The 14831-nt window shown below is 39.4% G+C and overlaps 1 pseudogene; it reads left to right on the top strand.

Moving 5' to 3' along the window:
* The first annotated feature begins 121 nt into the window (after positions 1-121).
* Positions 122-14203, top strand: LOC115006940 (interferon-induced protein with tetratricopeptide repeats 5-like; annotated as a pseudogene).
* Positions 14204-14831: the final 628 nt, after the last annotated feature.

The raw sequence follows: 14831 nt of genomic DNA on the forward strand, positions 1-14831 counted from the left end.
TTGATTTGGGATTTGTTCGTCTTGACTCTGGAAAATAATAGATCTGAGCTCCATGCAGATATGTTGAGTCATGACTTAGTTGTACATTAGGTTCACACATAAGTTGAACATTACAGATTTAATGGTGCCGCACCCAAAGCAGCTGCGTTCAAAGTGTAAAGAGCAAACGCCAGAGACTCAGATTCAGCAAACTACGGGTAGCACCTGGATGATGAGGTGAGTCTGAACATTTTTAATATGTTAAACATTCTGGATCTCTGTTGGATTACATACCTTGGTATATATATATATATATATATATAGATTTAGTCTGTTACTGTTTTTATAGTTTGTTATATTTCTGTATACTTTATATTATGTTATATTATATTACTACCTTATACTCATATCATCTCATAATTAACTATATGATACTATATTATGTTAATATATTACAAACCGATTGCTTCATATTCTGTATTATATTTATATATCATCTCTATATTAATACAGAAACACACCAGGTACCATTAAATAATCATAGCATCAGTCTTGTGTACACAGTTAACATAGAACCGCTGAGTCTTCTGCTAATAATCACACCACTGTCACTTTAATTTTGCCTTAAATTGCTCTTGTAAAGTTTCTATTTTTACTTATTTTCTTAATTTAATTTTATATATCTCTTATTATAACTTTATTTTACTTTCTCTGTTGCTGTAGATTCAAATAAGAGCTTACCTGTTGGTGTGATGTGTCTGATACGCTTGCGGTCTAGTTTGGTTTTTGTGTTCATTTGATCAAACATAACAGCAGTGGTTGTAGCAGAGATGAGTGAATTGACATTTGTTATATCTCCACCAGTGCTGCTCAGAGTCAAACAACACTGGTGTCCAAACTGGAGGCCCTGCAGTGCCACTTCACCTGGGATCTAGACCCGAGCAGAGCCAAACTTTTCTGTCTCAGGGACAAGCTGGAGGATATCGGCACAAAAGAGGGATACAGCTGGCTGGGTCACATTTACAATCTGCAGGGGTTCATCCACTACCAGCTGGGATTCACCGAAGATGCCCATTGTTTCTTCAGCAGGGCTGCAGAGGCCTTCCGCCAGATGAGAAACACTGTCTCAGATGAGGGTCCCTGGTTAGTGGTGAACCACGGGAACCTGGCTTGGCTGCACCACCACCTGGGAGACCCTGCAGAGAGTGAGGCTTACCTGACAAAGGTTGACGCCCTGATGAATGAATATCCATCTCCATCCCATGACGAGCTCCACCCAGAGATATACGCTGAAAAAGCCTGGACTCTGATGAAGTTCGGCACAGACAAAAAGCTGCTGGCTGCAGAATACTTCCAGAGAGCCATCAGGATGCAGCCGGACATGGTGGAGTGGCACACCAGCCACGTCATAGGGTTAGAGAATGCTCTTACGCACAGCGACAAAAAGCTGGGGGCTGACATCTCAACCCTCTTTGAAAAAATGAAAATCGCCAAGGAACATGATCCAGAGAACTTGTACCTTACTGCTCTGTACTTTGAGGCATGTGCTAAAAAAGGGAAGAAAATAGGAAGTGAAGCACGTGAGTTGGCTAGAAGGGTTTTAAGAAAGCCCATCAGCAGCTACAGTGGTATTAAACCATTGCTAAGGCTGTACAGAATCTATATATCTGTGGATGAGGCCATTGATTTGGCAGAGGAGGTTCTGGAAAGACATCCAGATGCGCGTTATCTGAAGAGATGTGCCGCAATCTGCTACAAGAAGAAGATCTTTTTACACAGGGACAATCCCTTGGAGCCCGGCATCATCGATAGAGCGATCAGTCTCCACAGAGAGGTGATAACTCTTTATCCTCTTTCTTCACTTACAAGAAAAATATCTCTTGCAAACATATATGCAAAGTCCAATCACCAAGGTAAAGCTGACGAGATATACGAGGAACTGCTGGAAAGTGATCTGGATGCTGAGGGGGCACAGATGCTTTACAACTACTACTCAAAATATGTACACTTCATGCGAAAGGAGAGCTACAAGTCGATAGAATATCACATGAGGGCGGCAGCGATACCGCAACAAACGTCCTTTCGTAAGGACAGCATCAGAATTCTGGAGAAGATTAGAGAAAGAGACAGAAACCGAATGTGCAGAGAAATAAATGAGTTTCTGAATAACCTGCAAGACTAAGAGCCTGTAATGAAGAGGGAATTGTCAGTTGGTACTGAGGCTAAATGTAAAGAAACCTATTTGGAACATTGGAAAGGAGCAACTAAAAGCCCAAATAGATCAGCATATTATCTGGACCTAAAAATAGATTATTAATTATTATTTTTATGAAATATCTCTCTACTGTCAGAAACAGATCCTAACCAAGTACAGGCCCAGTGACAACATATTGGCAATTCAAAAAAAGAGGACACAAAAAATAAGGCAACCAAAAGCAATCAGAACATGTGGTTACTGTTAGACAGGTGAGGCTGAGACAGCGATGAGCTTACTCCTACAATGTAAAACATTTAATGACACACATTTATTTGAACAAGTTCAACTTTGTAATTTCAGATTTCAAATAGCTTAATGACTTCTCAAAATAAATAAAATACACATAGGAGAAGGAGACAAGGCATATCTTGCTGCAATTGAATGCTGCAGGACTAAACCCCCCAAAGTCCTAAAAACCCAGAAATCAGTTAGTATTTTTGCACTTCTGGTTCCTTCATCTTGAAAGACGTTTTATTTATTTGTATGGGCTTATGGTGAAATGCCTGAAATAAGTTCTATGTAACCAGGCTTAAGATATTTTAACCTTCTGTTCCTCCACATGAAAAAAATCAGGAAATACCCCACTTGTGAATTTTGAAGCTTTTACATGTGTTAAGGCTGTTGCTAAGACGTGGATAAATGAGACTACTAAACGTTTTTAGCATTTTGCCTATTGATAATTTAATTGATAATAATAATAATAATAATAATAATAATAATAATAATAATAATAATAATAATAATAATAATAATAATAAATCCAATGGAGAAATCCCATTGGCTTTTTGTCAAGGGAGCCAATTGGCCGACAACCCCCAGAAGTTAGCACAGACTAGACCACGGTCACATGACTTCAACGTCACGACAACACCACCAACATGGGTTTACCCGTGTCCGGCATGATGACGTTTGATATCTCAGACAACCTCTGTTGTCTCATTTAGCCACTTGTTAGCAACCACCTTTTTAAAGTAAAGGCCCTGTTACACATATCCATATGGCAGAAACGTATGCTGGCAGAAATGAAAATTTGTCAGAGTCCAAATACGTCCAACTTTTCATCGGATCGGAAAAGTGAACATATACAGATCCGCATGTCTAACCTATTGACAGTGTATCACTTACTTATACAAGATGTATCAGACGAATACCCAACGAATGCATAACGTATATAAAAATAGGGTGTATACAAAATATCGGCAATACGCTGGTATACGTTGATATTAGGTAAGGCATACGTAGTATTCGTTAAGAGCACGCTGTGTTACGCTGGGGTGAGTTGTTGAACGCTGAGGCTGTGAAAATGTTTTGAGCATGTTCAAAATTACCGGACGTACCCAACGTGTGCTTCATAAGTTATGCAGACGTTACACATAAGTTACGTTACGTTGGACATACGTAAATACGGAATACGTACGTGAATACTTACCTACGTAAATACAGTACGTGTATACTTACCTAGGTAAATACAGTACGTAAATACCTACGTAAATACCTACGTGACTACATTAGAGGTACGTTAGATATAGGCTACGTCGGCTGACGGTGAACCCTACAGCCACCTTATTGATAACGAGTGGATAACCTATTCGTGACCTATGTTAAACTTATCCCTGACGGAGTAACTTATTAAACGTGTTTCCACAGTACAGCTAGCGTTCAGCTAGCGTTTGGGGAGCTTATTGGGGTTTGAATATAGTATATAGGGTCCCTGTGAGTAGCTCATCCTCACTTCTTCACAGCAAGTCTTGATGAATACATCAACCCATCATCAGAGAGCATGGAGGATGCTGAGAGGCCGCGACAAGAGTACATTCTAGCCGTTCTCCAGCATCAGCATGATGTGAACCAAATGGCACTTTTCCAGCTCCGTTGGCCAGACGCTCTGATACATTTTAAATAAGTAAGTGATAAGCTATCAAAAGGTTTGACATACGTATAATCATTTGTTATGTATTTGTTATGTATAAGTCAGCTACAACACCGCTGTGGAAAAGTTGGACGTATTTGGACTCTGACACATTTTGAGCTACTTTTCATATACGCCGGCATGTTTCTGCCATACAGAACTGTGTGACAGGGCCGTATGTCTGCCATGTTCGGCGTATCGTCTGCGTCCTTCGAACGATCACAACTTACCCTTAATTTATATCAACGTATTGCCGATATTTCGTATGCGCCGGCATAAGTTTCTGTCATTCATATGTGTGACAGGGCCTTTAAATCTTAAGAAATAGTGGGGTATTTACTGACATATTTTATGTTGTATTACAAAATGTTAAAATCATGAGCTTGTGTTGACAATAGACCTAGACACACACATGCATGCATTCACACGCACACACACACACACATACGATCCATAACATTACTGTTAACTTGAGATTCATTTCAATATGGTTACTATAACCATTTATCCTTCCCCAAACATAAACCATTCCCTGTTATCGTGTACTGTCCAAAAAAAATGGTCAGATTGTATTTTGATGCTTTAGCAACATTGTTTTTGAAGCTTTCATGCCAATAAAGCCCCTTGAATTTGAACATATTTACAGTACTCTCCAACTGACTGTTTGTGACACCATCGGGTGTAAATCAAAATGAGTAATTAACTGATAACCTTCGATCTAGGTTCTACGATACCAGACTCCTTTGAACTTTGTCTTCACATTCATTTGATACAATATAAATAATACTGATTACAGCCACTTTCAAGGGGATGACATCTAGAAAAAAATGCTAGATTGAAATGTCTTCACATGCTTATCTCACCAGTCAAGTTGCACACGCTATGAACTCATTATGTAAACCAGGTTCAACACTTATAAAGAAAATCCTTTTCATTTCAGCTTGTTCACCTATTTAATATAAATATATAAAAAATGTAAGATATTGACAAAGATCATTTATAAACATATAAATAAAATAACTCAAACAATCTGGCTGTTTTGTTTTTTGGATGTAGTATATTTTGATATTACATCTTTTGAAATGTTATCTCTTTTCAGATTATCACCACTACCTTTGGACTGAACTCTTCCAATGGCATATTCAAGGAACAGCAACTCTTTCACCTTCATGTTAGAAATGCAGCCCTATTTCTCAATCTTTTCTTTTACACTGTATTTATAAAATTTGTCAGACAAGACATTGGCATAAGCTATCATCTCAAAGTAATTGTACAAAGAGATAAGGAATACTGTAATGAAACAAAAACACACCGTATCACAAGTTCCTGGCTAACTACACATGTCCTGAGCTAAAAATGTTCACGAGCATCTGTAAATCAAATCAAATCAAATCAAATTTATTTGTATAGCCCAATATCACAAATTATACATTTGTCTCAGTGTGCTTTACAGACTGTACAGGTTACGACATCCTCTGTCCTTAGACCCTCGCATCGCACAAGGAAAAACTTCCTAAAAGAAACCCCAAAATTAAAGGGGAAAAAATGGAAGAAACCTCAGGGAGAGCAACTGAGGAGGGATCCCCCTCCCAGGACGGACAGACGTGCAATAGATGTCGTGTGTACAGGATAAACAACATAGTACAAATACAACATTTGACAGAAATTATGTTGTGTTGGAAAAAAAAGAAATAGAAAGTTTGGATGAATCCAGGAAAATGTCAATAAGGCTTCCCGGTGTCCAGCAGGACCAGGTCAGCAGGCGCTGTCACGATTCATGATCCTGACGTAAACTTTATCAGTGGCAACCTGCCACATGAGAGGCAGACACTCCGGGGATGATACCCCGGATGGTGAGTTAGTAACATACATTTACATAAATGCATACAGATAGAGAGGGAGAAGAAGAGAGAGGGAGAGAAGGAAGAGAGCAGGGAGGTGTCCCCCGGCAGTCTAAGCCTATAGCAGCATAACTAGGGGCTGATCCAGGGCAAACCTGAGCCAGCCCTAACTATAAGCTTTATCAAAAAGGAAAGTCTTTAGCCTACTCTTAAATGTGGAGAGTGTGTCTGCCTCCCGAACACAAACTGGAAGCTGGTTCCACTGGAGAGGAGCTTGATAGCTGAAGGCTCTGGCTCCCATTGTACTCTTAGAGACTCTAGGAACCACAAGTAACCCAGTCTGGGAGCGTAATGCTCTAGTTGGTTTATAAGGTACTATGAGATCTTTAAGATATGCTGGAGCCTGACCTTTAATTGATTTGTAAGTCAGGAGAAGGATTTTGAATTCTATTCTGTATTTTACCGGGAGCCAGTGCAGAGCAGCTAATACAGGAGTAATATGATCCCGTTTCCTTGTTCTAGTCAATACACGTGCCGCTGCATTTTGGATCAACTGAAGAGTCTTAAGCGACTTTTTGGGACAACCTGATAACAATGAGTTGCAGTAATCCAGCCTTGAAGTAACAAATGCATGGACTAGTTTTTCTGCATCATTTTGAGACACGATGTGTCTTATTTTTGCAATGTTACGTAGATGAAAGAAGGCAGTCCTTGAGATTTGTTTTATGTGGGAGTTAAACGACAGATCTTGATCAAAGATGACGCCAAGATTCCTTACAGTGGTGCTGGAGGCCAAGTTAATGCCATCCAGAACTTCTATGTCATTAGAAAATGCGTTTCGGAGGCGTTTAGGGCCAAGTATAATAACTTCAGTTTTGTCTGTGTTTAACATCAAAAAGTTGCTAGACATCCAAGTTTTTATGTCCTTAAGGCATGCTTGAAGTTTAGCCAATTGATTGGTTTCGTCTGGTTTAATTGATAGATATAATTGGGTATCATCTGCATAACAATGAAAGTTTATAGAGTGGTTCCTTATAATATTGCCCAAAGGAAGCATATATAAGGTGAATAGAATCGGTCCAAGTACAGAACCCTGCGGAACTCCAAGACTGACTTTGGCTGTCATGGAGGATTTATCGTTAACACAGTACAAATTGAGATCGTTCAGATAAATAGGACTTGAACCAGCTTAGTGCGGTTCCTTTTATGCCAACACAATGTTCCAGTCTCTGTAGTAGAATGTCATGATCAACAGTGTCGAAAGCAGCACTGAGGTCTAACAAGACAAGAACAGAGACAAGTCCTTTGTCTGATGCCAAAAGAAGGTCATTGGTAACTTTCACCAGTGCCGTCTCTGTGCTATGATGAACTCTAAATCCAGATTGAAAAACCTCAAATAAACTATTATTATGTAAAAAGTCACACAACTGTTTTGCGACTGCTTTCTCAAGGATTTTAGCGAGAAAGGGAAGGTTAGATATCGGCCTATAGTTGGCTAAAACCTCTGGATCAAGACTAGGCTTTTTAAGAAGTGGTTTTATTACAGCTACTTTAAAGGATTTTGGTACGTAGCCAGATAATAGAGACAGGTTGATCATATTTAATAACAAGGTGTTAATTAAGGGTAAAACTTCTTTAAACAGTTTAGTTGGAATCGGGTCCAAAAGACAGGTTGATGGTTTAGACGATGAGATTGTTGAAGTTAGTTGGTTAAGGTTGATTGGAGTAAAACAGTCTAGATATATTTCAGGAGTTACAGATGTTTTTAAAATTCCAACAGTTGAAGTTAAGTCATTACCAATTGAGGTCAGGAGGAGATTAATTTTGTCTCTAATAATTATAATTTTATGGTTAAAGAAACTCATGAAGTCGTCACTACTGAGAGATATAGGAACAGAAGGCTCTGTAGAGCTGTGGCTCTCTGTCAGCCTGGCTACAGTGCTGAAAAGAAACCTGGGGTTGTTCTTATTTTCTTCTATTAAGGAAGAGTAATAAGCTGCTCTGGCATTACGGAGAGCCTTCTTATACGTTTTAAGATGATCTAATCAGACTAAACGAGATTCTTCCAATTTAGTGGAACGCCATTTACTTTCAAGATTTCTCGACTTTTGTTTTAGTTTGCGGATTTGTAAATTAAGCCATGGAGCTTTCTTTTTCTGTTTTATGATCTTCTTCTTTAGAGGAGCGACAGAGTCGAGTGTTATTCGCAGTGAGGCTGCAGCGCTATCAACAAGATGATTAATTTGGGAGGGACTAAAGTTAGCATTGGAGTCCTCTGTTATATTGATATTGAGTCCTGGTATTGAATTAAGTGCTGATGGAATCACTTCCTTAAATTTAGTCACAGCACTTTCAGATAAACATCGAGCGTAGGATATTTTGCCTACTGGCTTGTAGTCCAGTAACAGGACTTCAAAAGTTATTAAAAAATGGTCTGATAAAAGAGGATTATGTGGACACACTGATAAACTTTCAATTTCAACACCATATCCCAGAACAAGGTCCAGAGTGTGGTTTAAACAGTGAGTTGGTTCATGTACATTCTGACTGAACCCAATTGAATCTAATATTGAGATAAATGCATTATTAAGGCTGTCACTATCAACATCCACATGAATATTAAAGTCACCTACAATAATTACTTTATCTGTTTTAAGGACTAAATTTGATAAAAATTCTGAGAATTCAGATAGAAATTCAGAATACGGACCAGGTGGGCGGTACACAGTAACAAATAAAACTGGCTTTATTGTTTTCCATGTTGGGTTTGAGAGCGTAAGAACAAGGCTTTCAAAAGAGTTATAGTTTAGTTTAGGCTTAGGATTGATCAAGAGGTTTGAGTCAAATATGGCCGCAACTCCACCTCCTCGGCCAGTACCTCGAGGAATGTGAGTATTAATATGACCAGGTGGAGTAGATTCATTTAGACTGACATATTCTTCATGTCTCAGCCAGATTTCAGTGAGACGAAATAAATCAATCTTATTATCTGATATTAAATCATTTACCAATCCAGCTTTCGTTGATAAAGATCTGATGTTTAAGAGCCCACATTTAATTTTTTGATTTAGTTGCACTTTTGCAGCGGTGGTGTTTATTTTAATTAGGTTTTCATGTATAACTCCTCTTCTGTTAACCATAGACTTGATTAGTTTCAGTGGTCGTGGGGCAGACGCAGTCACTATGGGGATTTGAGTGGGTGACTGCCCGGAAAGAAGCACAGAGAAGTGTGTAAGACTGCAACTCTTTGTCCTGGTCCTGTAACTGTTGATACGGCATACTGTGTTCTCCTCTGATTCAAAACTGCTTAAGTACGCATGAAACATAACTTTGGTATGAAGAACAGACAAGTTTTAAGTGACGTTTCTGTTCCAAGTGCGTCCCAAGCCCAGAACCATTCCCAAGACTGGGATCAACAAGAGCAATAAGAGCAGGCTGCAGACTATGGACAGGAGGATAATACAGGCACAGTAACCACATAGTGCGAATACAATACCTAGTGCATAGGTCTTCAACAGGGGGTCCGCAGCAATTTTTACATTCACATTCCCTCCTCCGCTGTGTTTCGAGAAGGGTGGGACCTCGCTTCTGACACACACATACCGCACGTACACACATAGTCGCACGTACCTCATCCAGACTAAACAGCACCCCCCCTCTCTTCAAGCCTCTTCTATACAATATATACAGTAGGGGGTCCCTGCTCCAACCTAGTGGTTTGTGTGTGTGTGTTCAACCATATTGGAGTGTGTGTGTGCGGATGTGTGTGTATCTGAGTGTGGCAGAGACACAAGTATTGTGTGTGTATGTGTGTGTGTGTGTGTGTGTGTGTGTGTGTGTGTGTGTGTGTGTGTGTGTGTGTGTGTCTGTTTGACATTTACTTTTTAAATACTCATATTTCGTGGAAAACATCTTTAAGTTTTATGTGAAATGTAATGGGAAAATATACATTTTTTTTCTTTGTGTTTAGCTGTAGAGACTTGCAGGGACAGTTTGGTGAATCTTCTGTTGACGTCTCATGTGAAAAGCACACATGGCTTCTCTGAGTGCTACTGTACATGTAGTTTGAAGAAAAGCTAGAATCAAACCTGCTATCAGCATGGCATGAAGGCAACCAATAATCTTATTTCTTTACAGTTATTAATCCAAGTCAAGAATATGAAAGAAAGTTACAGAATTTAGGAGATTTGTTTTGTGTGTGTTTTTTTTTATGCTTACATTTTATTTCTGCGTTGATGCCTTTGTTTGCCCCTGGCTCAGATCCAGAGGAAGAGTCAGAAGTCCCTCAGAGTTTCCTTATTGTCCTTTATTCTTCCAATCCTGCTCCTCTTGTCCTGATGATACACAAATATATCCTTAAATACAGGAAGAGCAACTTCAACTTGTCTACTGAAATATGTTGTTCCTTGGTCCAAACATGGACAACCACACTGCAGTATAGTGGACATTTTCATCTGGACTATGATGTGATTTGCAGCTTTTCTTTCCTAGGATTGTGTGGCTACTCACCACACACTGCCCTATACGTATAACAATATACAACACTTTATTTAGTGATTGTAAATAAAGAATGTGAGACCTATGAACACCTTCATCTACATAACTAAGAAAACATTTGGTACCCGAACTAGTCAATCACATTTGGCTGAACAGTTCCATCTAGTGGCAAAATGAAATAAATACACTCTCAAAAAACTGACCCATTGACACATTTAAACATTAGGTTAGCTTATAATTGTGTGTGTTTGTTTTCTACAAAATCGCGTTTCTCTGTAGTTAACTGACAGGCAGCAGTCAAACTCAAACTTAGCTCTTTCCCTTTCTCATCCTCTTTAGTACCACCTGCTTGCACGTGAAGTTGGATCTCCTTTGACCCAATTTGTCCAGGTAACGTTAGTGACATAAAGTATGCTAGCTAACAGTCATGTAGCACAACGTATTAACTTAATGTGTTCACTCAGCAGGTGAACTATCAGTCAAACCAGGGGGTCTACTTTCTTACGTGTTAATTTATTTAGAGTTTTACTTACTTCCTTCTATAAATTGAGACTGAGACTATCTGTTGACCGAAGTTTAAATAAAGTGAAGTAAGGGGATGTCAATACAAAAACAAGTGTAGGCTATACATTGTGTCTGTACAATATAATAGTGTTGCTGAACCAGGAGGGAATAATTACATAATAATGTAAATATACAACATCAATACTGATATTGATCAGGCCAGTTGGATCTGACGTTTGACGTTTGACGCTGGTTGCTATGGAATCCATATATATTCAAAACATTCCAAAATCATAATTTCACTCTGAGACTTTGGACGAGAGACTTTCACTCGACGATTTCTATAAAACTGAGCCAGTTACACCTGAAAAAGGATCTCATCTGAACCCAGAACAACTATTCTACCGATTTATCGTGGAAAATGTAAGAATATAACAAGTTTAATATCTTTTAAATACTTTTCAGGCCGTTATATGTGACGCATTGGGGCATCAAATCCCCACAGTCATCTACCTGACTTTCATTCAGTGTTGTTTAAGTAAAATATAAGTTTAAGTCAAATATAAGTTGTTTAAGTCAAATATAAGTTGTTTAAGTCAAATATAAGAAAGTATTAAATATGTAATATCACAGTAAAGTCGTTGCTGTAAATAACTAACGTGAGATTCGTCTTCGTTACTTCTTTCCTCAAACAGTTTGTCACAGTGTTTACTTGTCAAATCTCTTTCAGAAAATACAATATTGTATATTGCACAAGACCATTTTTAAGTGATATTTTCTACTGGCAGCTTAGTGTAACACAGTTGTTCAATGTTAAGTTAAATATAGTTATGTTGAATTGAGTAGAATACATTCCCAAACTGTATGTTCATCATTACAGATGTCTGACGTGCCGTCTCACCTCCTGGACCACAACTACCAGAGGAGAGAGCCCAGCAGGAGCCCACAGAGCACCGACATCCCTCCAGGTAAGCTGGCACTTGCTTTGTGTTGTCTGTGATGCTCAAAGTAAAAAGTGTATATCATGTTAGACCTGTTAGGAGTGTGTGCTTATTGTGAACTGCATCTTTAGTGTGTAGTGCTTTGATAACTGATATTTGTAAAACACTGCAACTGTCATGTCATGTTTGTGACACTAGCTCAACCATGACATGGCAAGTTACAATGTTTGATCATTTCTGCCTGTTGTGTTTGTTACATCTTAATTTAGACTTACACATTTACATTTGTATCGTAATCTTTTAAGTGAGTGCTTAGGCCATGAACAAAAATCTATATTTTACTGATTTATAGCATCATTGTATTTTCAGCGGACACTTAGGCCATGCATTGTGTTAAAATGAAAAAGTATTGAATTAGTTTAAAATAAATGTAAGAGCAGCAGATACAGAAATGCTTTTTGTAATATGTTGGCACAGCTTTAAACTGCTGTAATGTCAAAGTTAAACTGTTTAGTAGTGCGGCATAGTTATTGTAATAGAAAGTCGGCACTGTCATCATCAAGAATCAAGTGAGGACATTAAAGGACCTTCCTGTATGCCACTCTGCGGTCCAAGCATTTCTCAGGACACGACGCCTGTCTGCACAGGATGTTCAGCTGCATTCCCAAATATCCTGCCAGTTTAACTTCCTCCTCTCCAGTGTTGCCATGACAGCCAGAGGTGTCCCTCTCCTGGAAGCTGCAGTAACTTCTGTCTTCAGTTCCTCTGGCTGTTTGTACTGCAGGACGCTGACCCACTGATTGTTTGTTCCCCTACAGGCCTTCACGCGCTGCCTGGATGAAGAAGTATCGTGCTGCCTTGCGTTTTGGTTGCGCCTCGGTACGCGCTTTACACTAAGTGATGAGTAAGTTCGATGTGTCGCCGCTCGCTGAGAGACTCGTGGGATTGGTTGTATGATGAGAAGTGTGGAGTGTGTGCTGGAGTGTTACAAGTCTGATTTCTGTTATTACTGTGGGAAACTTCGCCCTTGATTGTCCAGCAGGTGGCACTAATAAAATATCAGAGCTGATTATATATATTTTTTAAACTTTGCGTAAAACAATTACAAGTCATGCATCAAGTTAGTCAGTCTGTTAACTTGCACTTTCTGTCAGTATATATTATAGAGTTATAGTATTACTATAATAAATGACTGTTAACATTAAAGGAAAACTTAAGAAGTAATTTTGGTTGAAATACAAGGATCCATTTAGTTACACAGGTGATGTTCAGTCTGAAAGGATTAAAAGTGAAGTAGTTTGACCTGCTCCTTTACTTACTCCCGTTGTTCATCTCTCTAACAGGTTGCTGACAGCAGGAAGAGGCAGAGGGAGGACAGCTGCTCCAGAGGCCCTGAGGAGCCTCCTGAGAGAAGACTCCGTGGGGATGCTGCCGTCCTGTCACAGCGTAGCTCCAGCCCGCAGCCCTCCACCTCTTCCTCTACCCCACCACAGGCCAGGCAGGAGGATGTCCAGCTGGAGGTGAGTCCTCTAAATGTGTACATGAGCATTGGCCGGTGGTCACCGTGCACATTTATCCCACACTACTGCGTCAGTCCAAAGGATGTAGCTGGACCAGTCTGACCCCCACCCCCCTCTCTCTGTCTGTCTAAGGTTCAGGTAAGACAGGTGATCCAGCCAGGACCCCTCCAGGAGCCTATGGAGGACAGTCAGCCTGACGACGACGCGGCCTTGTCCCTCCTGCCGGAGCCTCGTGGTCTCTCACCCTCTTCTTTTCTTACAGTGTCCGAGAGCATCATGGCCTGGATGTCTGACTGTCCATTCAGCCGGGAGATGTGAGACTCCTGCAGGAAACAGGCCTGGTGCAGAGCTCCACTGCTGGACCAGCCAGTAGCTGTGACAGGACCACACACACACAAACACACCTTTCATTTGAACATTTGATTTTTAATTCCATATTAATTTATAGATAAGATTGAAGTATTTCACTTTTTAGTATGTCAATAAGTTTTACATTTTTTATTCTTTATTACTTTATAGATAAGTTTTAAATGTTTCTTTTTAGTATGTTGATAAGTTTTACATTGTGAAGGCACCTCTCTAACTTCTGATATCAAGTTTGCTTTTGCCTGTTAGTTTTCCCTTTTTCCTTGAAGGTACCACAGGAACGTATTTGCGACAGACCTGGTCCGAGCCTCCCAGGGACTAAAAGCCACTCGAGTTGCTCTGGTCTCTCTTTTCACCTGGACTCACCGCTGCCAGCAGCTGTACATTTAACCTTTGTCTTTTACTGACGGACACACTTCACATTTGTAGCTTTTTGTTTGCTTGTTTCCTTTTTTACAATCCATTGTGTCCCTTTCCATGTTTGTCTTGGCCTAAGAGCCGGGTTATGACACCACAAAAAAGTATATTACAGTAGACATAGTATCATTTGTCATAAAAAAATTGAATATAATGTCATTAAATATTCCCATTATGAAAAATATTTTTTAATATTAGCATGATATAGAACAATGTCAAAAAAAGTCTTTAGAAAGTCATAAAAAAAGTTATAGTATTTCATGAAAAATGTGAAAAGTAGTCTGATCCCTTCAATATTCATTATACTGTAGATATTAAACCATGTAGATAGTTTTAACTTCTAAAAAGAAACAAAAACATAAACATTTTGCTATATTCTCTACATGAAGGGTGTCGTCGTCTCTCATTGGTCCATGTTGGCGCGGTTATGCCCCTTGGTGGGTCGTCTTGTTGTGACGAGATGGAGGTAGACCTGAAACTCTTTGAAGAGAACCTACAGTGCTTCACATTCATAACTAATATAGTGCTCATTATACATTTGTGCAGAAATACATGTTGTGCAATTATACATTTTGATTGAGGCTGGACGAGTGCATGTGA

The sequence above is a fragment of the Cottoperca gobio genome, chromosome 4 (assembly GCF_900634415.1).
Source record: "Cottoperca gobio chromosome 4, fCotGob3.1, whole genome shotgun sequence".
Lineage (NCBI taxonomy): Eukaryota > Metazoa > Chordata > Actinopteri > Perciformes > Bovichtidae > Cottoperca > Cottoperca gobio.